Genomic DNA, 26622 nt, shown 5'->3' on the forward strand with positions numbered 1-26622 from the left:
TTAAGGTTCTTTAAATATATAGAACGAACAATTGATGACTAATTCTCATTTATGAAATATGCAGAACGAAGATGATCGTGGTTGTGATTATTTTATCTGGGTTGACGAAGAAGCTATGCTCCCTGTGTCACAGTTCAATGCCCAAATGGCTGATCAAGAGAAGGGTCTTGAAACTGAACTGGCGAAATTGACGTTGCAGATTGATGCCAAAAAGTGCAAAAATAATAGCATGGAAAAAAACTTAAGGATGTCATTGGCCACTTGTTTGATTTTAGCATCTTTGTTGTTGTCTTGTTTAGGGTTTAGTATTTAGTGGCTGGTCTTAAAGTGAGAAAACCATATTGCCTATTAATTTTTGTTGAACTTCTTTTGTTGATGTAGCCATTAATGTATAGATTTTTACTCACCTTGCTATTAATTTGCAAAATTATTTCTTGTTGATGGTGTTGGTGCAATGATGATATGATTTGTACATGATATGGCTATGATAAAATGTATCTATATATTCTCCATTCTTGAACTTTGGTAATGTCAAATATACATTTGCTTTCTTGCTTTAAATGTTTATACAAGTGAAATTTAGAAATTGCTTGAAATGACTTGAATACCCAAACAATGTACATGCAACAGAAATGGAGGATATATTGAATACCCAAACAATATACCTTCATCAATGTGCATGCAACAAAGACACAAACACAAATGACTTGAATACCCATAAAAAAAACACTTTTGGTTCTCCCCTCATCAGCTGCCCAACCAAATGCACATTTGGGTTTTGGACATAATACCTAAGCTACTTCATTTGTATATATAATTCGGACCAAATAATAGAGACAGTTTTCATTTAACATCAAAGCTAAGAATAGACATTTCCAAAAAAAAATTGTTTGTTGCTTTCACAAGGTAAATGTGTCTACCATTAATTATATATATTCCACATCGAACATGACCAATTGTTGCTTTCAGAATCCATTTCTTTGTATCTAATATTTTTGCCAATCCGGCTTCTTCCATTTTTTCTTGTTAGCCTCCATTACTGCAATTGTCTTCTCCACGATTGGTACAATAGTTTTACCTCTTCTGGTAGGTGTTGATGTACATGCAGTAGTAAGCCCCAATTGTGGTTGAGGAGGCTGAGAAGATCCAATTGGTTGCGATGTCCCATGTTCCTGCGTCGACAAGTGTGTGCTCACATTAACCAACTATCAAATTCAAAGGAAAAGAAAATAAAAGACACACTTAGTGTATGAAGTACTCACAGTAGTACTAGCATTGCTCACAATAGCATTGCTCTGATATTGTGTGGATTGTGTTTGAGGAGGTCCATACAACCTTACTGTGTTGACAATACCCTGAAACTATGTAACATTAAAATATTAACTTTCATTCAAAAGTAAAATGCACATTAAATTAAATGGACCACAATAAAATATTATTATAATTGCTCACACTAGCATTGCTCTGAGACTGTATGAACTGTGTTTGAGGAGGCCCATATAATCTGACTGTGTGGACTGTACCTTGAAATTGACCTCTACCTCCATCCTTAGTCATTGGTCCACCTCTATATAGTCCAGTAGGCCCTCCCCTAGTCCTTGGTCTACCTCTATGCAATCCAGTAAGCCATCCCCTAGTCCTTGGCCCACCTCTATGCAGTCGAGTAGGCCATCCCTTAGTCTGTAGTCCACCTCTTTGCAGTCCAGCAGACCCTTCTGGGGTAGGTTGACCCATACTCCTACCTCGACAAGATGCATCAGTTGCTTGCAAAATCTGCAAAGATGATGAAAACTTGATAAATCAAATGTAATGCAGTTATGACAATGAGTAATGACATATTAACAGTTTGAAACTTACTGTTTCAGCAGCAGTGGTTGGCTGGGGAGTTGGGGTCTGACCATGTAAACTTGGACCTATTCCATCTTGTACCTATCATAACAAATTTGTCGAACATTAACATATTATAACCATAAAAATAAAAAAAAATAAAAAAAGACAGCTCCAGTAGTAGCTCACCCCATATTGTCTTGCACTACTGCTTTCTCCCCTGTAATTCACTGCCTCTCTTCTGTTCTGTGGACATGTTCTACTATTGTGTCCAATCCCTTTACATTTGGAGCATCTCATCCTAACTCCACCCTTCCTCATACGGTATTGATTAACAGGTTCTTCTGGACCCCTTGTCCTTAATTTTCTGGGCCTCCCTGGTTGTATTTTACGTAGGGGAGGGTCCACATGGTCGTAGTTTGTCTTCACCCATTGGTCATCTCTAGGCATTGGATAAATAATTTCATCATATGCTTTTTTATACATCTCAACAGTATATCAATCATCTACATAATCTTCGGGGTCTGCATTAAAAAACCAAATTGTAGACATTGCATGTGCACATGGGATTCCTGTCAAGTCCCACTGTCTACAGCCATAAGTTCTCCTCAACAAATTTACAACATACTACTTGTTATTGTGTGTCACTTCATATTACCCGGCCCCAGCATATGTGCTGTAGCAATGCCCAACAATCTGTCCAATTTCATCCAATTTTGCAACAACCCTTGGACAAAGCCTACCAGTCATGGTGCGGATGCCATCCCTCTTTGTTTGATATCTCTTCATCAACTTCTTCCTTATCATCTCCAGCATAGATATGATCGGCAGGTCACGTGCCTTCAGAATGTAAGCATTGAAGCACTCGCACAGGTTGTTCACAAGTAGATCACACTTGGGGAATGTATTGAACCAAGCCCTGGACCATGAGCTTGGGTCAATCTTTGACAAATAGTTGTATGCATCCTGGCTTATAAGCTTCAATTCATCCATTTCCTTATGGAATTCAGCTTCAGTGTATGTTGCAGCCGCAGCCTATAACTTGTCCTTCAATGCAAGACCACGATGACCCACGTCTCTGTAGTTCGCATACAAATGCCTTACACAAAACCGGTGGTCACCCCCGGGAAGCACCACATCAAAAGCTGGTTGCAGCCCCTACAGTCAGTCACAATAATAAATAAAAATTGGTTACCTTTTGATGAAAACAACGAAAAACAAAAACAAATAAATATAATGAACTTAAAATATATTACCTTTTGACGATCAGAAATAAATGTCCATCCTTATGCAGGAGGAATGCCAAGATCTGATAGCAAAGTCTCAAGAAATCATATCCAACTATCTTTGGTTTCTGCCTCAACAACTGCAAGTGCCACTGGGTACATATTATTATTGTCATCCCTCGAAATGGCAGACAAAAGTTGTCCCTTATAAGTCCCCTTAAAAAAACATCAATCTAACCCAATGATAGGCCTACAACCAGCTCGAAAACCTTTCTTCATGGTAGCCAAAGAAAAATACAACCTATGAAAACATGCTGGATGGTCAGGTAAAGCTCTATCAACCTTCATCATCACACAACTACCCTGGTTCGTTTGTCTAATTGTCTCACAATAATCTCAAAGCCATTGTATTGAAGCTTTTCTTTGCATTGAATCATTTCCTTTGCAATTCTTCTAGCCCTATACTTCTGCCAATTAATAACATCAACACCCCACTTATCTTTGACTTCCCCAAGACTTGCCTTCAACGGCATGTTAGGTTGTGCTCTAAACTTGTCAATCAGTTTATCAGCAATCCATGATGATTTCACAGTCGAATTCCTATGCTTCCTTGTACAAGTGTGTTTGGCCTGTATTGATATAATTTCCAATGACTCCTCATCTTTACATTTACGACCGTAAACCCGATACCTACAACTTTGATCCCTACATACCACAATACATTTGGCCATGTAATTCTTTTTAAACCTTATATCCTTCCCATTTCTTAAATTGTTCTGTCTAATAGCTTCTCTAAAGACTTTGATTGAGGAAAATCTTTGTCCATTATTCAACTGTGGGTTGTACATGTCAGTTTGTTGAAACTCTGTTCGCCTAGTTACACATGTGGTAAGAGAATCAACCTCATTCTCCTCATCACTTCTGGGAGGGGATACAAGAATGTCACTTCGTACCATGTCTGAGTTTGCATCATCATCATCAACCTCATCACCATAGCATTCACCCCTTCTACTAACTTGTATTATTGCTCTCTCTGCACTTACATTTTAATTATCACCGTCCGCCTCCTCATCACTCTCCTCTTTATCATGATTATCCTCCTCGTCATCCTCACCCTCATTACCATCCCCATCACCCTCAACACTACCTTCCTCGATAATGCCCCCTTCCATGGATGGCCCAGGAAGGTTGTTATCTTCATCAAACAAGTCCAGTTCTAACATCTCTTCCCAATAAGGATCATCTAGATCAATCCTACTGTTTTCACCATATTCACCATCATTATCATCATTATCGTCTTCTATTCATCATCATTAACTCTAGGCTCATCAAATGAAACAAGGTACAACGTAATAACCGGTACCCCTACATTTGCAGCAACCATTTCCAACACATTATAGTCTGATGAAATTAATTTTAGACCACTCTGGATACTACAACCTGGGTGTATGTAATACACAAGATCCCCTGACTTGTATCCATATTTTTTTACTATACCCTCAATCTCAAAAAATGACAATTTGTCCTCGTCAAATTTCTCATCATACACATCTACCCCACCTCCCACATATGCGCATGTAAACCCCCTATTAATCTTACCACCGTAATGCACCTAAAACACAAACTCTTGTGTAGTCATCCTAAACAATCAAAAAAATAAAGAAAATTAACAAATCAATAAAATATTAAACAAATCAAGCTTATATATATATATATATGCTAGTTTCAAGAAATACATCATATGTATTATAATTGGCAAAGAGAGACATCTATATTCATTGTTTGCTCGTTATGAGGTCATTAAATTTTGATGGTGTTTGATGGCATGCACAAAGGGAGTTTTAGTAAATAAATTGATGGGTTTTAATGAAATAAAGTAGTATTTAATTCACGTACGGGATCACAGACAAAAGGGAAAACTATACCTACCCATTAACCCCTATACGTGAAACACGTCAGACAATAAGCAGAACCAAAACCCCCCAATAAGCAGACAAGCAAAAAAAATATACCCAAAAAAACAAAAAAGAAAGGGACCCATATTATTTTCCTTTCACCATAAAATCAATTTCCCTTCACCCAAATCAAAACATCAATAAAGAGAACTTAAACCCATCGAAAAAGATAACTCCACAAACCTTAAAAAACAGGAAAATTCAATTAAATTTAGTGTTAAACCTTCAGTGGCCGAAATCTTAAAAGGAAGACGTCTTTTCCCCCACGACATATATGCTTTTTGCAAGTTTAATGGGTTGGCTAAACAAATTGTAGGTGAGGCGAGGTGAAGTGACGAACTGAAAACGGCGTCACAAACTGAAATCTACTTGAAGGGGCTCTTTCGTTTGCTGAAATCTGTTGAAATCTGAAGGAGTTGGCCTACTAAAATCGAACTGAAATCTTGAAAGGAACAAATTGCACATGAAAGGATCAAGTTGCTAACGAAAAAGATCCAATAGCTACTGGATGGGGGGTTCTTTTTGCTGGACGGGGTTCTTTGCTTGAGAAAGAAATCAAAACGACAACGTTTTGTGGAAGGGGGTTTGTTGCTTGAAAGCCAAACGACAAGGGCTTTTTTTTTTTTTTTTTTTTTAATTTGACGGCGTGATGAACTGAAATATTGAAAGGAACAAATTGCACATGAAAGAAACAAGGCGCCGATGAAGAAGAGGAAGTAGCTGCTGGACGGGGGGTTCTTTGCGGAAAACTTGAAGCCGTGCAACATATCCTTCTACATACACGGTAAAATCTGGGCTAGCTTCAAGGTCTACACATATAGAAATTCCATAACAAGAACAAACTTGGCAGCCGCCACATGGACCACCAAAAGCACTACAATCACTAATAAAAGATTCTTGTGAAATTTGTTAAGACCTAAATAGTCCACCAGATTCTGAAAGGGTGAAGTCCATGGCAAAACTTGATCAAGTGACTCTAAATAAGAAACGGGGTTCTTTGCTTGAGAAAGAAATCAACACGACAACGTTTTGTGGAAGGGGTTTGTTGCTTGAAAGTAGAACGACAATGTTTAGTGGGTTTTTTTTTTTTTTTTTAATTTTTCTTTTAAAAAGGGCATTTAAGTAACTTTACCTCAACAAAACGACGTCGTTTTTACTTTTCCATCCATTTTGACGGTGTTACTTAACGGAGTGGCGAAATTGCAACTGGTTGAAAGTTTGGGGGGCTACTTTATTACATTTTAAACATTTGGAGGCTAAATTACAAATGACTGGTAGTTTGGAGGGCTATTTTATATTTTTCCCATAAATAAAACATGAAAAATAACAAAAGAGGTTGGGGGACCACCCCCGAGGCGTCTAGGAGTGGTGCGGCCACCCCGTTGCATTTGGGCGTGACTACGACCACCCCAAATTTGCTTCAAGGGTGGCCGCAGCCACCTTGGAGCTCCTTTGGGGTGGTCTGGGGTGGCGCGGCAACCCCCAGCCGTTTTTGTGGGTGGTTGGCCACCCACTTTATTTTCTATTTTATTATTTTTTTTTATGTAAGTTGAAAAAAAAAAAAAAAAAAAAAAAAAACAAGAAATACATAGCATGAGGTTTTTAGTAATTTTAGGTTAAGTGGTGATTTAACATTTTATTTTCCTCCCTCATTAAATTAAGGGAAATGCTAGGTATTCTTCGAGTGTTCTCCCAACTGTGATGCGGTTTTTAAAATTACTGTTGAATTTGAAATTATCATTATTGACTTTTAATCTATTGGTGAATTTAATAGCCACATCATAGATGAGAGAATATTAAGAGAACACTAGAAGAACACCAAACATTTCTCTTAAAAGTAATTGGCTACGAAAAAGAGGTGAAATCCCACACCTTATCTTTGTCTCGTTCCTCTTCATGTTTATTCATGTAAGAGATATACACAGTTTTAAGAATCAGTTCAAGCACACTTCAACCCAATATTTTAGACCTAGACTATGACTAATTCGAACTACACATCAAAACTATACTTAATACTTAATTCTTTGTTAGGGTTGAGCTAATAGCGATTGATCTTGTCATCAGAATTCAGAATCAGGCAAAAAAAGGAAAAAAATAAAAATAAAAAATAAAAAAATAAAAACAGGAGGAGGAAATAACGTGTTTGAATAATTTATTTCCTTCTTTCTTCACTATATAACATATAGTTTCTCAGTTGAAGTCCGTAGAGTAGCTGACTTGGAAATTGGATATGGAAGACTTTGTAATACAGGCTGAGATTAGAGCAAGTCGAAGGGTACCCATGTGATAATTGGTCTGTGGTTTGAAAAATTCCTTTATACCACAATCGAAGAATCTACTGATCAGGTGAAGGATTTTCCTACCCATCTTCCCCATTGACCCCACTAGAAAGACCTGAATCATTGACTCTTCAAAACCTCTGAACATTAAATTTTTTTGATGATGAATAAAACCAAAACAAAAAAGATCTCTAATCAGTAATCACCCATGTCTTGCCTCTCTAATTCTCGTGTGAACATTGAATAAAGGTAAAGAAGATTAGACCATATAGCGGTGATAATTGTAGAATGCGTCTTTCTCATAATAAAATAAATAATTTGGCATATGGTCCACAATCTTTGCAAATATAAAGAAAAGAAGAAGAAAAAAACATAAAGATAGTAGGGAAAACTATATTTACCCTATGAATTAATACGTTTTTTGCACTTACACCTCTAAACTTTAAAAAGTGACATCGGGACCTCTCATACTACTACCGCGTGTCAACTTTAAGAGTGTATTTTTGGAAGAAAATTGAAAAATTTCAATTTAACATGCAATGGTAGTATGTTAAATGGGTGATAATTCGAAGAGTTATATTTTCCTCAACATAATAACTCTAGACTCATTTGACAACAATTTTTAGTAGGGGCAACCCGGTTATTGGCCAAAATCGGGAACAGGAACTGGGGTACCCCAGTTATTGATTTTGGAAAACCAAAATCGAGTAATCGGTTCCTGGTTAACTGGTTATACAATAAATGGCTAGTTTCGGTTTGTACTTGGTTATCCAGATTGGGTAATCGGGTTTTTAAATTTTTTGTATTTTGGGCTTATTTTTGCTCCCCACTTCGTCCTCTTTTCTTCTTCTTTTTCTTTTCTCTCTACCCCTGTTTCACGCCCATGGTTTTCATATTCTCCATTTTTTTTTTCCTGTTGCTTAATGCGTCTTCACCATCTCATTCATTCTTTCTTATGCTTATTTATTTCTTCTTTCATTCACCTTAACGCAGAAGCTGAGAGATTAAGAGAGAGATTGAACAAGTTAGAGAGAGAGAAGGAGAAATTGAGAGGAGATAGAGAGGCAGAGGGCTATAACGACTAACGAGGGGTTCTGAAACAAACAAACAAATATAAACACTCTAAATCAAAACTCAAGAGCAAATATAAATCTAAAGTAAAAACAAAAGCCATATATATATATATATGGCTTTTTGGTACCTGGTTACCTGGTTATAATCGGATGCCAAAACCGGAACTAGGGTACCCAGTTCTCCGGTATTTTTTGATACCCCTAATTTTTAGGATAACTGTGTTTTTTTAACCCAGAAAAAAAAATAGAAGTATAAAAAAATAACTTAAAACATAAAATATTCAAAACTATTTTTATTTTTACATCATATCACAACTATATATAAAAAAAAAAATAAACGAAAAAGAAAAAGAAAAAACTTTCTAAAACATTTTGGAAAAAAAAGCACATAAACCACCCTTAAACTACCACCTCATTGTCAAATGCCAATGTCACTCTAAAAACTCAACACTTGAATCCTTCTTTCTTCACTATATAACATTTAGTTTATGAGTTTATTATAATAATTAAGTAATTAAATTTACCTCTTCCTATCAACTTAAGTTTTTAGGATAAGTGGTAATTTAACATGATATAAGATTTCTCTTTTTGAAGCGTCACTCTAATCAACAAGAAATTTATCCATCTTTTATTTTGTTCTTCTTTATTTTTTGTTGTTTTTCTTTTGTCCTGCATCATTAACACTAGCGTATAATACGCACACAAGTTATTTTTGATTATTATCTTATCCAAATGTTTTTAAAAGATTATTGGTAACCAATTTCCTCCTCTCCCTTAGTAAACTAATTTGCTGTAAATTTTATACCCAGATTATGACTAATTCGAACTACACATCAAACTATACTTGTGAACCTAACATTATCCCTAAACACACAACTGCAACAATGTGACTCATATCATAAAGTATAATCACAGCCATTTTGTATCTGTAAATTTTTACTATTATTGACGATTAGTTTTTTTTTTCACAACTATTCTAAGTGAACACCCAATTAAAATCCAACTATTCTAACTATCTCTAACTGTTCTATTTTGAATGCAGGATGGGGAAAATCGTCAGATGAAGAACACAAACTAATCCTACCTATCGCACCGCGACCTCGTTTTTGTCAGAAAATTTTCTACTTACATTGCAATTTTCGGTACTTAATTTCCTATTAACCAAACAGAACTCAGAGAGTTTTTGCAATTCTCCGAAGTACTTTGCACCATAGAGGCAAAAAGCGTCCAAAAGTTTCTGAGCAATCAATTGTAGATATAGATAGATACTTTTCTAGAGGTCCACCATTTTTTCCAAGCTCCAAAAGCGTCTGTCATTCTATGATTTCTTCTTCAAGCTCCTTTAAGGAGGCTAACCCGCATCCAAAATTAACCCATATAAATCTTATATGAACTAAGTCAATTATATGGTTGCACTGAAAACCCAAGCAATGGAAATTCAAGATATAATTAAACATCAATTCGTTTATTTTCCTTCATTTTCCCATCAACCAAACAAAGAATTAATTGAACAACTTATCGAAACTTCGAATTGAGAAACGTACCCAGAACAGCAAGCTCGGTTGAGCTTCCACAACCGATCCCAGCCATGGAGATGAGACTCATCGAGGGCTTACAATCTCCTCTAGATCGGTCCATTCGAAGATGCAACACTGAATTGGGCCGGCCCAATAAAAAAGATTCAAGATGGTCCGGTGATGATTAGCCCACGGTCGGAACCATGGGGCTATGAGCTATGTTCCCCCAATTTGAAATTTTCCCTTGATATATACACTAGTGAGTGGTGACCGACCCAAAAGAAATTCTTATTAAAAAAAAATTAAAAGAAATAACTGAAACATAATTATTGTCAAAAATATTAAATAATAGAAATAAATAAATAAATAAATAATAATCATCAACACATTAACAACAAGTATATATTTAGTAAAGTTAAAATATATAAAGAATGTCTTTATATTCATCAACACATTAACTTAAAAGAACAATTCAAATATTAAATTGAGAATTTCTACATGCAGCATGCAGCATAAAACCATCTACAATTAGAAAGTAGCACCTCAGCAGCATGCAGTAGTGACAGAGGAGTTGATATTTTCGGCAGCCTGGGGTCATCCCAGCGTCTGCCAAGTCTAGTCAATTTTTTTTTTTTTTTTTTTTTAAATTGAAGAAGAGATATTAAAAAAAAAAAAAAAATTGAAGTATTAGTATTAAATTTGAGGTATTAGCACTAAATTTAAGGTATTAGCACCAAATTTAGGATGATCAAATTCCTTTTGGGTGATACAATCCCTAAAGGGTTAACCTTCCACCCTTAGATTTTAGTTTTAAATTCAAAAATAAATTTTGAGGCATTAGAAACTAAATATTAACTCATTAAAATTTAACAAAAAATTAAAAAAAACAAAATCTAGCAGGACTAGGAAAAGAGAGATTTTTTTACAATTTTTTTTTTTTTTTTTTAATAAAGCCACATCAGACTTTGGCAGACACTTGTCTGACTCTTGGCAGCCTGATAGCAGGACTCGTGACAGAGACTTCATCTACAATTTCATAAAACCATCAATCATAACTCATAAGTGCCACGTACATTGAGAAACACCATATTATATATATATATATATATATGAACCTTTGTGCTTGAAATTTAAATAAAGATCAAACAATTTTAAATATGGGAACAGGCATCTCATCTATACGATAAACCTAGTGGTGTCTTGCAAGTGGGTCTAGTTGTTAGAGTTGGTGAAATCTGGTTTATATATATATATATATCAGAGCTAACAAAATATGAACCTTTGTACTAAATATAAATAAAGATCAAACAATTTTAAATATGGGAACAGGCATCTCATCCATACGATAAACCTAGTGGTGTCTTGCAAGTGGGTCTGGTTGTTAGAGTCGGTGAAATCTGGTTTATATCAGAGCTAACAAAATATGATTCCTTTGTACTTGAAATTTAAATAAAGATCAAACAATTTTAAATATGGGAACAGGCATCTCATCCATACGATAAACCTAGTGGTGTCTTGCAAGTGGGTTTGGTTGTTAGAGTTGGTGAAATCTGGTTTATATGTTAAAAAATATAATTTGATTACTTAAGATTAAATTGAGAAAACAAATTCTTGTGAAAGTTTGAGTGCCTCGATTTATTTAAAAAAATCTGCGTGGGCGCCTTTGCATGAAAAAAGGAAAAGACAAATCATATTTTTGATCTGAAGTGGATAAGGTTCGTTGGTGAAGGTGATTCATATAGAAGAAAGCCAAATTAAACTTTTGAAGCTACTGTGGTGGGAGGTGAACGTCTCGTTTACTAGGGCTATAAGATTTGGTCTTCAAGTAAAACAGTTTGTAATATTAGTCTTCTATAGTGGATGCATTTAGAGTTGGCTAACTCCTTGAGTGATTTTACCTTTTAAGACCTCTCATACTTGTGATTTTTTGGGTTTAACTGCCCCAGAAAAATTTTACTTTTAAAGAATTTTCTTCATAGCCAACTATATGTGTCTCTTGATTTACAACTTTATATATATATATATATATATATTGCCTCTAAATCTGAAATTGATAACGGTTGTTTAAATTTAGTTTCTGCTAAGCATAAACAACTCAATTTCCTCAAACAAGAATTAAGGTATAAGAAGATTGCTGAACAGCTCTCGGACGAGCTTTTACAATCAAAAATTTCTGTTTTTAATACCTTGATTGTTGATTCTGTTTGTTCTGATTTTCCTAATGCTTTTTGGCATAGGAAAAAGCATATTGTTTCCTTACCTTATGTTAAAGATTTTTCTGAAAACTCACGATTTTCTTTTGAAGAAAAATCTTTGTTCAAAGCTTTCCAATCAATAACAGAAAAGAAATCTTTGATATGGGCAGTGATAACATTACACTGATGGGGAAAATCAGAAGGAACAGGAGCAACAAAATCAGAAGCAGAGGGAGAAAGAGATCTACGATCGTCATCCGTCAGTGGATGATTTTTCGTAGAATAAAAAGCAGATGAAACTTGGGAATCAGTGGAAATTCCTTTGAGTTTCAAACCAGGACTAACTGTGGGATGAAGATGAGGAGAATCGTTAAGGGATTCGTCGACATCTTTATCTCTACGACGGAGTCCTTCTGAGGTCGTTGAACCCGTAAAAGAATTCCTTCGTTCGTTAATCAACAGGGGACATTCAATTCTGTTTGAATATCCCAAATCAGCAAAATTGATTTTAACAGATCCATCCATGTATTGTTGGATGTAATCAAGATTAGAGGCATCGTTAACTACTCGAGAAGGTTTTGCAACATTCTCCAAAAGCCACTCGTTGGGGAGTTCAATCTCCGACCACCGAATCATTTTTGGAGTTTTAATATGAGCATTCTGAGTAGAGCTCTGAATCAACAGAGTCGATTCGCCAGTATTCTTAATCACAGCACGTTGATCAAGATTTGTTTTCATCAACTTGTAATAAATACGGTAGATGATAGCAACAGGATGGCTACCTTCTTCCATATTATAACCAGATGTGAGAATATTCAGCGTTAGTGCTTTCAGAATATGAACATCGGTTAAACTCAAAGTCATGTTGGGGAAAACATCAAAGTGGACAGGGCCACCAAATAATGAAGACTGAATTAAACCAATAATGCTTGTTTTAAAATCAAGAAAACGAGCATCACGCAAACAAAGCAAAACAGAAGCATTAATACCGAGTCGAGTCAAAGATTTGACTGCAACTTTTTTAACAATGGGACCAATTTTTGGAGACATTGTCCAAGTTTTGCACATAAACCATCGCCTTTCAATTTTCTCTTGATTTCTGGTATATTTCCATTTGAGAAACCAAGGGATTCTGAATTCTCTGGCAAAATAAAGCATGGGAGAAAAAATAGGGTTGTAATGGGCAATAAAGCCTTTACAGCCAACATGGGAGGAGAAAAGATGAAAAGCATAAACAAGAGGACCAGGAAGAACATCAATTGTTAGGCCAAAATAATCCCACCAATGTTTGAACCAAGAGGGAAGCTGGCAATTGAAATCTTCGATGAAAGTTATAAACCAAAAGTGTTTGGATTCAGAATTCTGGTAAAGCATAAAGCGAAACCAGGCATTGACATAGTCATAATATGAGAAGCAAACAGGAGAATTAGAAGATGGGAGTAGCTGAGATGGGTGAGAACCCCATTCTTCTACAGAGATGAATTTGACAATATAGGCAACAGTCCCGATAGCCGTTAAAGGGTTATCTTTCTTGGGAATATTCCTAAATTTGATGGATTTGGTTTTGATTAGGATATCAGTAAAAAATGATAAATCCTTCAAAGGATGCTCAGGAATCCAATGGAAATGAGCAGGGAAATAATTGAAGGCTAACTGTCCAGGAGTCCTGGAGAGATCTTGGGAAGAGAACAAATATTGAGAAAATGGTAGGGTAACCCATGGGAATGACAAAACAATTGGGTTAGAATTTGGTTCCGTCTGAGAACCAGGTTGGGAGCTGGATTCCGTCTGGGAATCTGAAGAAAGGGGAATATAACCATGAAAAGCAGAAGAATCTGACTGGACAATAATTGGGGATTTCCCAAAAACTGTCGAAGTATGGGTTACAGGTTCTCCAAGAAAATCAAGGGGAATCATGTCAAGTGGGATGGAGGGGCAAGGCTTCAAAACAGAGTTAACCTTTTCCTTTCCCTTGTTGCTGGCCATTGTGGCACTGCAAGAATTCACGGGTAAGAAAATCAGGTATTGAATTGTTTGAGCCTTTGATGTATTCAATATCAAAATCAAAAACACTCAAAATAGCTTGCCATCTGGCAAAAATCTGTTTTGATGCAATATTTTCAACATCTTTTTTCAAAATATACTTGGCAGATTTACAATCGATTCGCAAAAGAAATTTTTGATTGAGCAAATCAGACTGAAATTTGGTAATGCACAAAACAACAGAAAGTATTTCTTTCTTAATAGTACTATAATTAACCTGCGCAGAATTCCAAGAGCCAGAATGGAATCGAACAATTTGTTCAATAGGTTCTGGGTTAGATTCTGATGGAACAACTTGTTTCAGGATACCTCCAAAGCCAATATCAGAGGCGTCAATATCAACAATCTTGAAAGAATTATCAGAAGGGATGCCAAGGCAAGGGAGAGTCTTGACATGGAGTTTGATTTCTTTGACAAGAGAAGTATGGATATCAGTCCAAGGGGGAGGATTGCCTTGCAACCTTTCAAATAAAGGTTTACAATGTTTTCGCAAATCCTTGTAGAAATCAGCAATGTAATTCAGAGAACCAAGAAATCTTTGAAGCTGTGATTTCTCAGTGATGACATCAGGGAATTTATCAGCAAATTGAATCGCCCTGTCAATAGGACGAATCTGGATTTTTCAAATAAATGTCATACTTTCCTTCTCAAAATTCTTTCGATCTATGGAAAATCAAGGCCACTGGGCGGCTACTACTATTCTGCCAGAAATTACGATCACGCAGAAATAAAAGTTTGACTCAAGTTGATATTGACACAAAAGTGTTGGAAATACACAATTACAACAAAAGGAGCTCAGCGTTTTCCAATTGTTATCTGTAAGGAATGGCCAGCATCTTTTGGAGGTGATCTTTGTCACAAAAAAAGTCCCAAGTCTTTTTTGTCTGCGTTCCTTGGGAAGCCTCAAAAGTCCTAAGGCAAGCCAATCAGAGAGCTCATCTAGCTCCAAAATGGGATGTGGCTCACAATTCTTATGAATATGCTTTCTGTAGCTGTCATTTGTATTCTTTTCTTAATTTTTTGTTTGTTGCTCCTTCCCCTTCTTTCTGTATTGCTTAGAAAAAAAAGGGACCAAGTTTTCTTCTAGCATTTTTCTGTAATTATTAACTGCGTTACAGCAAGTTATACAGAGGGATATATGAGTAGCATGACGAGGAAGCCATGGCTCTTATTTGCTCTGCTTCTAATCATGTCTTATTACAGAGCATGCTTCTCCACAGCTGGTGATACCTAGCCTAAGGGCTATGTTCCCCCTATTTGAAATTTTCCCTTAATACATACAGTGACTGAGCCAAAAGAAATACTTATAAAAAAAAAAAAAAATTAAAAGAAATAACTGAAACATAATTATCGTCAAAAATAATAAATAATGTAAATAAAAAAAATAATAATCATCAACACATTAACTAGAAGTATATCTTTTGTAAAGTTAAAATATGTAAAGAATGTCTATATATATATTCATCAACACATTAAGTTAAAAGAACGTACAATTCAAATATTAAAGTTTAGAAATATAATTTGATTACTTACGATTAAATTGAGAAAATAAATTATTGTGAAAGTTTGAGTGCCTCGATTTCTTTAAAATAAATTGGGTGGGCACCTCTACATGAAAAAGGGAAAAGACCAATCATATTTTTGATTTGAAGTGGATAAGGTTTGTTCGTGAAGGTAACTCATATAGAAGAAAGCCAAATTAAACTTCTGAAGTCATTGTGGTGGGAGGTGAACGTATCATTTACCGAGGTTACGCGATTTTGTAAGTAGAACGATATGTAACATAATTTTTCAATTGTGAATGTCTTTGGTGTTAGCTAACTCCTTGAATAGTTTTACTTTTTGAAGAGTTCTTCAAAAATGTTTCCACTTTAGCATTAAATTCGTGTGTTCATTTAATTTTTTGCTTATTGTGATTGTGGTGATTTAATCTATGATAATCAGATTAATTGTGAGTATTTGTAACTTAAGGTATAAATTATAATTTCCAATTTACGTCTAGCCTATTATAGGAGTGACTGACCACCCTAAATCAGGTTAAAGGGTGGTTCGACCACCCTTTTGACCTTAAGTGCTTCTTTTAGTGTTTTTTTTTTTTTTTTTCAAAGCTCATCATCAATTTTCATTTAGAATTGATGGTGATGTCAATCCATGCACGCAAGGGATACTTGCCACTTTTTTAAAAATTAAAAAATTAAAAAATTTTCTATTTTAATTTTCCTCTCTCTCAATATATGAGGCATGATAGTAGGAGGGACATAGTGTCCTTTTCTCAGTTTCGTCATAAGAATAATTGTTAGTTTTTGGGGGGAATATAATTTTAAAGGGTAAAGTTCTTTTAACTCCCTCAAACTACCAGTTCAATGACAATCTCCCCATAAACTATCTATTACACAATTTACTCCCCAAACTACCAAAACAATGACAAGGTGCCTCAATGCTAGAAAAATGACAAAATTACCCCTATAATTCTCTAGATCCAGCACCTGGTGTGTTCTCCTTGGGGTTAAACCCAAATGGAAGCAATCAATTTTTCTTAGAGTGGAACAAATCCCAAATTTATTGGAGTTCTGATGTTTGGAATGAAACATCTTTCAGCGTAGTTCATGATAAGAGCTTTATCTTCAACTGCACTTTTGTGTCAAGTGAATATGAAAGTGAGAGATATTTTACTTACTCTCTTTATAATCCTTCTAATGTTGCTAAATATCGGGTTGACCAAACGGGACAAATCAAGGCACATGTGTGGCAGTCTGGTGTCTCCATTTGGACTACACTTCGTTATGGACCGACGAATTATTCTGTAGTGTATGCTTTGTGTGGTGCATTTGGCGTGGTACAATACCTTGACAATTTACTATTATTTGATTTCGATATTGAACTTTATGCGATCAATGATGGAAATCATACTGACAGTAATTTGAAGAAAAGAGAGAAGGATGCTGAGTTATCATTATTCAGTTACGAGAGTGTCTTAGCTGCAACTAATAATTTTTCAGCTGTGAATAAACTTGGAGAAGGAGGGTTTGGACTTGTTTATAAAGTACGTTAACTTTTCCTAATGAATGTGCTTTGAACACTATTAAGAAAATTGCCTTAATGCATGGTAAACCTTCATGAAAGTTTAAAGAGCTTATGGTTCTCTTTCATAGGGAAAATTACTGAGAGGGAGGGAAATTGAAGTGAAGATGCTTTCAAAAAGATCTGGACAAGGAATTGAAGAGTTTAGAAATGAGACAATACTAATTGCAAAATTCCAGCATAGAAATCTTGTTAGCTCTTAGATTGTTATATCGACCAAGATGAAAAGATATTAATATATATATGAGCACATGTCCAATAAAAGTTTGGACTTCAACCTTTTTAGTGAGTGCATGTTTATGCGTATATATTTTTCTCTCAATACGTTTCTAGGTTCTTAAGCACTAATTTCCTTTATTGTACTCTTTAAATAGATCCAACCAAGAAAAAGATGTTAGGTTGGGAGACACGCATACGCATTATTGAAGGGATCGCTCAAGGGCTTCTTTATCTTCATCAATATTCAAGGTTATGAATCATACATAGAGATTTAAAACCAAGTAACATTCTCCAAGATAGTGAAATGAATCCAAAAATATCAGATTTTGGCATGGCTCGAATAGTTGGAGGCGATGAAACACAAGCAAACACAAAACAAATTGTTGGACCTTAGTAAGTATGCAACCTGTTTTAAATATGATATTTGCAATTGCCAATTAATTTCTTTTAGCAAGCTACTAAAAGAATGATGTACTAAATTTTGGAATCCAGTGGGTACATGTCTCCTGAATATGCTATCAAGGGTCTATACTTAATAAAATCTGATGTGTTTAGCTTTGGAGTATTGCTACTAGAGATTGTGAGTGGCTGGAAGAATATTACTGACTTCTCTAACAGTGATTCACTCAATTTTCTTAGTTATGTGAGTAGCTTTTATACCCTTTCAATTTCTTTATGTTTTACCATAGTCTTACAAATTGAAATGCGTCTTATTTAAGCAAATATTTACTAACGAAAACAGGTTTGGGAGTTGTGGAGGAATGGTCAAAGTTTGGAGTTGACGGATCGAACAACAGGAAATCCTTCCTCTACTTCTATTCTATCAAGATTCATTAACATGGGGCATCTTTGTGTACAAGAAAGCTCCATTGATCGACCTACCATGGTTGATGTAGTCTCATTTATTAGCAATGAAAATGCACCTCTACCTATACCAAAGCCTCTAGCTTTTAGCATAGACCGAAATACAATAGTTGCCAATGTAGAGAATTGGTCTAGAAACAATATAACTATTTCAATAATGGAAGCTCGGTAGCTTTAAAATTCAAATTTACCCTTAAGGTCAAATTTTAAAATTTCAAATTCACCCTTAATTTCAAATTTTAAAACTCTCAATTTACCATGGGTCACCTTGTGACCATTTTGTTTCAATTTTTTTTTTTTTAAAGGAAAATCAAAGGTAATTTTTCTTTTTTGGTGTTTTTGTTAGGGTTTAACAAAAGGAATTGATGGAGGAGAGTAAATTGTATCAAATTGAAAAGTTCGAGATGTGAAATTGAGAGTTTTTGAAATTTGGGGTGTCTTCTCAAAATGTGCAGTAGTTCATGGGTCATTTGTGAAGTTTTCCCTTATTTTTTTTTTTATGAGCAAATATACAAGGGAAACTTGGAAAAAGTTACAAATGGGGTCTTGTTCGCTGTTAATCCTAATGGAAGAGAGAATTGAAGAAATATTGGGAAGAGAAATGATACAATTCATTTTTATTTTTTATTTTCAATCACCTTTTAATCATTTCCATAGTGAATGGATGAATCAATTATTAAATTTGTAAGTGGTCCACATGAGTTTACAAATCTAATTGATGAATCTATATTGAGAATGCTTTTAAACACAACGTTAAAAGCAGCTCACTTTGCAAATCACAAAATTGGCCCAACAAGAGACTTTTGCTGCGGATTGCCTGGATTGTGGTTACTGAGTGGTGAAAGGTTAATCTTGCCCTTGCGAAATGATTGTACTCATAGCTATATGAAGGGCAATCTTGACTTCTTAAATTTGCATGCTGGGAGTGCTAAAGCCGTGTACAATGACCAACTCCAATTATAAGGAAAAAAAAAAAAAAATCTTACTTTAGAAGTGCTAATTTCCTCTCATTTTTTAGAAAGCTGCGGCCAAAAAGACATCTAATTAAGCTCTAATTTTTTTGCTACCATATTCACCACTCAGCCAATCCAAACGATGTGGGACATTTCTTCGTCGTGTGGTAGGACCCAGCCACTAGTGATCATGTTTAAAGACTTAACACGATTTTTTCTCTAGCAATTAACTCCACCCGCAGGGAATTTTTCTAGTATTAATTTTTGCTTTTTTTTTCTTCTCTAATTGAAAAGCTTTGAAATTTTTTAAGAATACTAACTTTAAAGCACAACTGACGAAGATGGATGCCCAAGTTTGGAACGCCACACGCTAAATGGAGGCTTACACCAAACAATGCCGTATGAATTCTAGCTTTGTTGATAGAAACTATATTGGTGCGATGGGGTAACCAAGCTTATTTGATCGTATACAAAATTCTATTTATAGAAAAAGAGTTTGAATATTATATGTCTCTTATATTTTTACATTAACAATAAAATTAATATATACAAACTATATTGTAACTCTTATAAAAAAAGAAGAATAAATTTTGGAGAAGGTGCAAACTTTTCAATTTATCTTTAGATTAATCTTAATTAAAAAAAATTAAAAAAATCAAAATTAATTAAGCATGCCACATTTGCTGAACATGCTGAAAAAATGATGAGAATATGCGAAATAACATTTTTATATGGACAGAAATTTCCTCCAAACCAGTTTGGAGAAAATTTCTTTCAATCTACTTGGCTACTTTAATAGGCACAAGTGTCATCTCTCACATTTTGTTTTAAATATTTTTAAGAGTCATTTATTGTCATTCTACTAACCCAAGAATCTAAACATTAATTTTTGATAAATCTAAAGATGTTGAATGACACAAGTCAGTGATGTCACTTATTGAGGTGGAAAATGATCATTTCTATTTCAAATAAAATAGATAGTATTCATTTATTTGATTTAGGAGGGCAAGATTGTCATTTTCTTTTTAAGGGCAAATTTTTTGGACTAGTTTGCGCTCCTAAATGTACTAAATGGATACACAATTTCAAATGAAATTGAGATGATCTGTTTCCGAGGTTTTGGAGGAAATTTCCTCCAAATTGGCTTGGAGGAAATTTCCTCCAAATTTACTTCAATCTACATCAATGGAAATTCAAGATATAATTAAACATCAATTCGTTTATTTTCCTACATTTTCCCAGCAACCAAACAAAGAATTAATTCAACAACTTATCGAAACTTCGAATTGAGAAACGTACCCAGAACAGCAAGCTCGGTTGAGCTTCCTCAACCGATCCCAGCCATTGAGATGAGACTCATCAAGGGTTTACAATCTCCTCTAGATTGGTCCATTCGAAGATGCAGCACTTAATTGAGCCTGCCCAATAGAAAAGATTCAAGATGGTCTGGTGATGATTAGCCCACGGTCGGAACCATGGGGCTAAAAGCTATGTTCCCCCAATTTGAAATTTTCCCTTAATATATACACTAGTGAGTGGTGACCGACCCAAAAGAAATACTTATTAAAAAAAAAAATTGAAAGAAATAACTGAAACATAATTATTGTAAAAAATATTAAATAATATAAATAAATAATAATCATCAACACATTAACTACAAAGAATGTAGTACTTAATGTTAAAATATATAAAGAATGTCTTTATATTCATCAACACATTAACTTAAAAGAACAATTCAAATATTAAAGTTTAAAAATATAATTTGATTACTTAAGATTAAATTGAGAAAATAAATTCTTGTGAAAGTTTGAGTGCCTCCATTTATTGAAAAAAATCTGGGTGGGCGCCTCTACATGAAAAAAGGAAAAGACCAATCATATTTTTGATCTGAAGTGAATAAGGTTCGTTGGTTAATGTGATTCATATAGAAGAAAGCCAAATTAAACTTTTGAAGCTACTGTGGTGGGAGGTGAACGTCTCATTTACTAGGGCTATAAGATTTGGTCTTCAAGTGAAACAATTTGTAACAGTAGTCTTCTATAGTAGATGCATTTAGAGTTGGCTAACTCCTCGACTGATTTTACTTTTTAAGAATTATCTTCATAACCAAATATATGTGTCTCTTGATTTACAACTTTATATATATATATATATATATATATATATATATATATTTTGGTGTTGTTGCATGCTTAAGATTTTTAATTCTGTTTATTGTTGGTAAATACCTATTCAACCTCCTTCTAGATGTAGATCGGAGACTATTAGATTTTTCAAATATATGTAATACTTTCCTTCTGAAAATTCTTTCGATCTATATAATACTACTATTCTGCCAGAAATTACGATCACGCAGAAATAAAAGTTTGACTCAAGTTGATATTGACACAAAAGTGTTGGACATACACAATTACAACAAAAAGAGCTCAGCGTTTTCCAATTGTTATCTGTAAGGAATGGCCAGCATCTTTTGGAGGTGATCTTTGTCACAAAAAAAGTCCCCAAGTCTTTTTAGTCTGCGTTCCTTGGTAAGCCTCAAAAGTCCAAAGGCAAGCCAATCAGAGAGCTCATCTAGCTCCAAAATGGGATGTGGCTCACAATTCTTATGAATATGCTTTCTGTAGCTCTCATTTGTATTCTTTTCTTAAATTCTTGTTTGTTGCTCCTTCCCCTTCTTTCTGTATTGCTTAGAAAAAAAAGGGAACAAGTTTTCTTCTAGCATTTTTCTGTAATTATTAACTGCGTTACAGCAAGTTATACAGAGGGATATATGAGTAGCATGACGAGGAAGCCATGGCTCTTATTTGCTCTGCTTCTAATCATGTCTTATTACAGAGCATGCTTCTCCACAGCTGGTGATACCCTTTCACCAGGTCACTCTCTTTCAGAGAGCGACACCATATTATCTAAAGGTAGCAAATTTGAGCTCGGTTTCTTCAAACCAGGGACTTCATAAAAAATCTACCTAGGCTAAGGGCTATATTCCCCCTATTTGAATTTTTCCCTTAGTATATACAGTGACTGAGCCAAAAGAAATACTTATAAAAAAAAAAAAATTAAAAGAAATAACTGAAACATAATTATCGTGAAAAATAATAAATAATGTAAATAAAAAAATAATAATAATCATCAACACATTAACTAGACGTATATATTTTGTAAAGTGAAAATATGTAAAGAATGTCTATATATATTCATCAACACATTAACTTAAAAGAACGTACAATTCAAATATTAAAGTTTAGAAATATAATTTGATTACTTAAGATTAAATTGAGAAAATAAATTATTGTGAAAGTTTAGAAATATAATTTGATTAATTGTGATTATTTGTAACTTAAGGTATAAATTATAATTTCCAATTTACATCTAGCTTATTATAGGAGTGACTGACCACCCTAAAACAGGTTAAAGGGTGGTTCGACCACCCATTTGACCTGAAGTGCTCCTTTTTTTTTCTTTTTTTTTTTTTCAAAGCTCATCATCAATTTTCATTAGAATTGATGGAGATGTCAATCCACACAAGGGATACTTGCGACTTTTTTTAAAATTAAAAAATTAAAAAATTTTCTATTTTAATTTTCCTCTCTCTCATTATATGAGGCATGATATATAGTAGGAGGGACATAGTGTCCTTTTCTCAGTTTCGTCATAAGAATAATTGTTAGTTCTTGGGGGAATAGAGTTTTAAAGGGTAAAATCCTCTTAACCCCCTTAAACTACCAGTCCAATGACAATCTTTCCATAAACTATCAATTATACAATTTACCTCCAAACTACCAAAACAATGACAATGTGCCTCAATGCTAGGAAAATGACAAAATTACCCCTATAATTCTCTAGATCCAGCACCTGGTGTGTTCTCCTTGGGGTTAAACCCAAATGGAAGCAATCAATTTTTCTTAGAGTGGAACAAATCCCATATTTATTGGAGTTCTGATGTTTGGAATTAATGAAACATCTTTCAGCGTAGTTCCTAACAAGAGCTTTATCTTCAACTACACTTTTGTGTCAAGTGAATATGAAAGTGAGAGATATTTTACTTACTCTCTTTATAATCCTTCTAATCGTGCTAAATATCGGCCGGTTGACCAAACGGGACAAATCAAGGCACATGTGTGGCAGTCTGGCGTCTCCATTTGGACTACACTTTGGTCTGCACCGACGAATTATTCTGTAGTGTATGCTTTGTTTGGTGCATTTGGCGTGGTACAATACCTTGACAATTTACTATTATTTGAGTTCGATAATGAACTTTATGCGATCAATGATGGAAATAATAGTGACAGTAATTTGAAGAAAAGAGAGAAGGACGCTGAGTTACCATTATTCAGTCACGAGAGCGTTTTAGCTGCAACTAATAATTTTTCAGCTGTGAATAAGCTTGGAGAATGAGGGTTTGGACTTGTTTATAAAGTAAGTTACATTTTCCTAATGAATGTGCTTTGAAACTATTAAGAAAATTGCCTTAATGCATGGTAAATCTTCATGAAAGTTTAAAGAGCTTATGGTTTTCTTTCATAGGGAAAATTACTTAGAGGGCAGGAAATTGAAGTGAAGATGCTTTCAAAAAGATCTAGACAGGGAATTGAAGAGTTCAGAAATGAGACAATACTAATTGCAAAACTCCAGCATAAAAATCTTGTCAGACTCTTAGATTGTTATATCGAGCAAGATGAAAAGATATTAATATATATATGAGCACATGTCCAATTAAAGTTTGGACTTCTACCTTTTTAGTGAGTGCATGTTTATGTGTATATATTTTTCTCTCAATATATTTCTAGGTTCTTAAGCACTAATTTCCTTGATTGTACTCTTTAAATAGATCCAACCAAGAAAAAGATGTTAGGTTGGGAGACACGCATACACATTATTGAAGAGATCACTCAAGGGCTTCTTTATCTTCATCAATATTCAAGGTTGCGAATTATACATAGAGATTTAAAACTAAGTAACATTCTCCTAGATAGTGAAATGAATCCAAAAATATCAGATTTCGGCATGGCTCGAATAGTTGGAGGCGATGAAACACAAGCAAACACAAAACAAATTGTTGGAACTTAGTAAGTGTGCAACCTGTTTTACATATGATATTTGCAATTGCCAATTAAATTCTTTTAGCAAGCTACTAAGAGAGTGATGTACTAAATTTTGGAATTCTGTGGATACATGTTTCCTGAATATGTTATCAAGGGTTTATACTCAATAAAATCTGATGTGTTTAGCTTTGGAGTATTGCTACTAGAGATTGTAAGTGGCCAGAAGAAGACTGGCTTCTCTAACAGTGATTCACTCAATCTTCTTAGTTATGTGAGTAGCTTTTTATACCCTTTCAATTTCTTTATGTTTTACCTTAGTCTTACAAATTGAAATGCTTCTTTTTTAAACAAATATTTACTAACGAAAACAGATTTGGGAGTTGTAGAGGAATAATCAAAGTTTGGAGTTGACGGATCGAACAACAGGAAAGTCTTCCTCTACTTCTATTCTATCAAGATCCATTAATATTGGGCTTCTTTGTGTACAAGAAAGCTCCATTGATCGAGCTACTATGGTTGATGTAGTCTCATTTATTAGCAATGAATATGAACCTCTACCTATACCAAAGCCTCCAACTTTTTGCATAGACCAAAATACAACGGTTGCCAATGTAGAGAATTGCTCTAGAAACAATATTACTGTTTCAATAGTGGAAGCCAGATAGCTTTAAAATTCAAATTTACCCTTAAGTTCAAATTTTAAAATTTCATATTTACTCTTAATTTCAAATTTTAAAACTCTCAATTTACCCTGGGTCACCTTGTGACCATTTTGTTTCAATTTATATTTTTATTTTTTTAAAAAAAGGAAAATCAAAGGTAATTTTGTCTTTTTTGGTGTTTCTGTTAGGGTTTAACAAAAGGAATTGATGGAGGAGGGTAAATTGCATCAAATTAAATAGTTCAAGAGGTGAAATTGAGAGTTTTTGAAATTTGGGGGGGTCTTTTCAAAATGTGTACGTAATAGTTCAGGGGTTCTTTGTGAAGTTTTCATTTTTTTATTTTATTTTATTTATTTTATTTTATTTTATTTTATGAGCAAATATACAAGGGAAACTTGGAAAAAGTTACAAATGGGGTCTTGTTCGCTGTTAATCCTAATGGAAGAGAGAATTGAAGAAATATTGGAAAGGGAAATGATACAATTCATTTTTTTTTTTTTCAATTACCTTTTAATCATTTCCTTAGTGAATGGATGAATTCACTATTAAATTTGTACGTGGTTCACATGAGTTTACAAATCTAATAGATGAATCTATATTGAGAATGCTTTCAAACACAACGTTAAAAGCGGCTCACTTTGCAAATCACAAAATTGGCCCTACAAGAGACTTTTGCTGCGGATTGCCTGGATTGTGGTTAATGAGTGGTGAAAGGTTAATCTTGCCCTTGCGAAATGATTGTACTCATAGCTATATGAAGGGCAATCTTGACTTCTTAAATTTGCATGTTGGGAGTGCTAAAGCGGTGTACAATGACCAACTCCTATTATAAGGAAAAAAAAAAAAAATCTTAATTTAGAAGTGCTAATTTCCTCTCATTTTTTAGAAAGCTGCGGCCAAAAAGACATCTAATTAAGCTCTAATTTTTTTGCTACCATATTCACCACTCAGCCATCCCAAACGATGTGGGACATTTCTTCGTCGTGTGGTAGGACCCAGGCACTAGTGATCATGTTTAAAGACTTAACACGATTTTTTCTCTAGCAATTAACTCCACCTGCAGGGAATTACAGAAAAATGGAGGCTTACACCAAACAATGCCGTATGAATTCTAGCTTTGTTGATAGAAACTATATTGGTGTGATGGGGTAACCAAGCTTATTTGATCGTATACAAAATTCTATTTATAGAAAAAGAGTTTGAATATTATATGTCTCTTATATTTTTACATTAACAATAAAATTAATATATGCAAACTATATTGTAACTCTTATAAAAAAAGAAGAATAAATTTTGGAGAAGGTGCAAACTTTTCAATTTATCTTTAGATTAATCTTAATTAAAAAAATTAAAAAAATCAAAATTAATTAAGCATGCCACATTCGCTGAACATGCTGAAAAAATGATGAGAATTTGCAAAATAACATTTTTATATGGACAGAAATTTTTTCCAAACTGGTTTGGAGAAAATTTCTGTCAATCTACTTGGCTACTTTAATAGGTACAAGTGTCATCTCTCACATTTTTTTTAATATTTTTGAGAGCCATTTATTGTCATTCTACTAACCCAAGAATCTAAACATTAATTTTTGAGAAATCTAAAGATGTTGAATGACACATGTCAGTGATGTCACTTATTGAGGTGGACAAGGATACTTTCTATTTCAAATGAAATGGAGAGTATTC

The 26622-nt window shown here is 34.3% G+C and overlaps 2 pseudogenes; one reads left to right on the plus strand and one right to left on the minus strand.

Annotated features, from left to right (window-relative positions):
* Window positions 1–986: 986 nt before the first annotated feature.
* On the minus strand, window positions 987–13989 carry LOC148587430 (uncharacterized; annotated as a pseudogene).
* Window positions 13990–15276: 1287 nt separating this feature from the next.
* LOC132170552 (uncharacterized) lies at window positions 15277–24939 on the plus strand (annotated as a pseudogene).
* Window positions 24940–26622: the final 1683 nt, after the last annotated feature.

This window comes from Corylus avellana, chromosome 2, assembly GCF_965113065.1.
Source record: "Corylus avellana chromosome 2, dhCorAvel1.hap1.2, whole genome shotgun sequence".
In the NCBI taxonomy this organism is placed as follows: Eukaryota; Viridiplantae; Streptophyta; class Magnoliopsida; order Fagales; family Betulaceae; genus Corylus; species Corylus avellana.